The sequence below is a fragment of the Brassica napus genome, chromosome C1 (genome assembly GCF_020379485.1).
Source record: "Brassica napus cultivar Da-Ae chromosome C1, Da-Ae, whole genome shotgun sequence".
In the NCBI taxonomy this organism is placed as follows: Eukaryota; Viridiplantae; Streptophyta; class Magnoliopsida; order Brassicales; family Brassicaceae; genus Brassica; species Brassica napus.
Genome location: NC_063444.1, coordinates 35,425,502 through 35,428,523, shown reverse-complemented (window position 1 = coordinate 35,428,523; position 3,022 = coordinate 35,425,502). Strand labels below are relative to the sequence as shown.

Sequence of the window (3,022 nt, the reverse complement as noted above, 5' to 3'; positions counted from 1 at the left end):
GATAGTTTGATTGATCATTTGTCATCCTTAGTTCGATACTTGATCACCCGAGGTCTAATCCCTATGCCCATGAGTTCTCTTTTCCCTTAGTCAAGAAAGTATCATTCTGTTATTGCTTTCTAGTATTAGTAGTAGTTTAAAACCCATCTAAATCATTGGTTGCACTTAGATTAAGTGAGTACTTGCATTTTCGGTGCTTTGATATCTCTCAGAACTGGTTCGACAATCTTTTATACTGCAACATTTGTCTTAGGAGCCTTGAAAACTCTTAACATCAAATTGGCGCCGTTGCCAAATTCTGAGTAGATTGAAACATTGAGATTTAGTCACTTGCTTGAGACTAAGTCATTTTAAATTTTGTTTTGTTACTGATTCTTCTTCTTCAGAGCTTTAGAGAGAGTGTGTGCTAGAGCTAGAAGAGAAGAAGAGCAACAAGCCCACTTGCAGGAATTGGACGTTGATATGGCAGATCCACAACAAGGGGCAGAACACCAACCGCGGGCAGCTCGACCCATTGGTACTTATGACCGGCCAAACATTCATGGTCATAGACTGGGAATCCGAGCACCGGCTGTGGCAGCCAACAACTTTGAGGTCAAGTCAGGACTCCTCAACGTGATCGAGAATAACAAATTTCATGGCTTGGCTTTAGAGGACCCATTCGATCACTTGGACAGGTTCGACAGCTACTGCAGGTTGTCAAAAACCAATGGTGTGTCAGAGGATGCCTTAAAGCTGAAGTTATTCCCTTTCTCTTTGGGGGATAAGGCGCGTCGGTGGGAGAAGTCTCTACCCAGCGACTCTATCACCACTTGGGATGACTGCAAGAAAGCATTCTTGGAGAAGTTCTTCTCTACTTCAAGAACTGCTAAGCTCAGAAATGAGATCTCCAGCTTTCAACAGAAGGGCTTGGAAGGATTCAGTGAAGCCTGAGAGAGATTCAAAGGCTACCAAGCTCAATGCCCTCACCATGGTTTCTCTAAGGAAAGCCTGTTGAGCACATTCTACAGGGGAGCTCTTCCTAAGTACAGAGCCAGATTGGATACAGCTAGCAATGGGTTCTTCTTGGGAAGAACTGAGGAAGATGCAGAGGAGCTGGTTGACAACATGGTAAAGAGTGACGCACTCTACAGTGGAGACCACGACAGAGGCAGTAGAACATATGACAAGCAGACGAGGAAGGAGTTAAAGGCTCTACAGGATAAGATAGACATACTCATTGCTGATAAATCCACCCAAGAGCAGTTGAACTTTGTTGGTAACTCAAACCAAGATGCACCACTTGGGATCAATGAGGTTGAGGGTTTGGAAGGTCAAGAAGAGATGTGTTTCATCAACAACAATGGCAGTTGGTACAAGAAAGAGCCCAACTTTCAGTACAACAACTACCAACATAAATCCTATCCTAACAACCAACATAGTGGTTATCAGCCTAGAAACAACCAGCAAGGCAACTATCAGCCTCAGCAAAACCCTCCTCCTGGTTTCTCCAACAAAGGAAACCAGTCTTCTCAACAACAAGTTAATCCTTCTACCTCTACTCCTCAGGAAAGCAACACTGATGTTCTACTGAAACAGATCTTGGAGTCTCAGACTAGAAGTGAAAAGCAGGTTGGTTATGAGTTGAAGAACCTTCACTCCAAGATTGATGGAAGTTACAATGAGCTCAACAACAAGTTCAGGGCTTTGGAAAACCAGTTTGCTTCCATGACCACTCACCAGAATCGCCAGCAAGGGTCTCTACCTGGAAAATCTGAGCAAACACCCAAGGAGTATTGCAATGTTGTCCTCTCTACCACTTCTTCAGGGATTGAATTGAGTAACCACAAGAAAGAGATAGATGAAATTGAAAGATTGGTGTTTGGAACTGAGATTGAACAGGTTCAGACGTTCAGCATCTGATTGTAGCAACAGCTGAAGCAAAGATTGTGGAGGAAGCTGACAAAATGGTTGAAGTAAAGATTTTGAAGGGAGATGAACCCATGGCTGAGAAACCAGTTGCGAAGAGAGCTAACCAGAAGCTGAAAGAGGTCAAGCTGGAGGACACCACTGAGGTTGAGCAGTCACCCTATGACAAGCTCCCATTTCCACAAAGGATTCTCACCAAAGCTCAGAAGAAGGTGATTTCCAAGTTCAGAAAAGACCTAAGTGATATTGGAGTTAAGCTTCCAGCGATTTCGGGTATGCGTGAGGCTCATGTCCAAATGATGCTCATCAAGGACATTGTAGACCACCAAGTAGAAGTAGCAGAGCTTCTCAACATCTCAACTTTGAAACTTGATCCACCAGTCACACCAAAGTCTCTCCCTAAACTAGAATCCCAAGGGAAGTTCACCTTGTCTTGCTCTCTTGGTAAGCTCAACTTTGATGATGCTCTTGTTGATTCTGGTGCAAGTGTGAATGTGATCTCAATGGAGATGGTGAAGAGTCTTGAGATTGAACACATTGAGCCAGATACTTCCTCTCTCACGTTTGGGGATTCTTCTTCTACTACCCCTATTGGTTTCATCAAGGATTTCCCTTTGAAGATTGGATCTTGCACCATCCCCATAGACCTCACTGTCTTGAAGATGGACTCTGAGAAGAGAGTTCCATTGATCCTGGGCACACCATTCCTTACTACTGTGGGTGCTTGCATCGATTTCGCCAACAAGAAGGTCACACTCCTCAATGTCAACAAAGATGTCTCTTACCCAATTCAGTCTCCACTGGATGTTGAGTATTGTGGAACCATCACTTCTGGAGACCCCTACATTGAGAAGGATCCTCCTTCTCCACTTTCCACTTGAGGTACTTCTCTACTTTCCCTTGTATATACCATTTCATTTTTGCATATTAGCTTTCTCTTTTGGGTATCTCTCTCTACTTGACAACACAGAGACTGTGTCATCTAAGTTTGGGGGAGGTATCAAGTATTTGATCATGTTTGCTTTGATGATTTTTCATTGAGTCCTGCATACATACCTTTTAGCATAAAAAAAAAAAAACAAATCATATAGATTGCATCACTTGCATTTTTAGG

The 3,022-nt window shown here is 43.2% G+C and overlaps 1 non-coding gene across 1 annotated transcript; it reads right to left on the bottom strand.

The window, feature by feature from the left end:
* Positions 1 to 870: 870 nt before the first annotated feature.
* Positions 871 to 977, bottom strand: LOC125581014. Its single transcript, XR_007318725.1, has one exon. It is a non-coding gene; the product is annotated as a small nucleolar RNA R71 (small nucleolar RNA).
* Between the last annotated feature and the right edge of the window lie 2,045 nt (positions 978 to 3,022).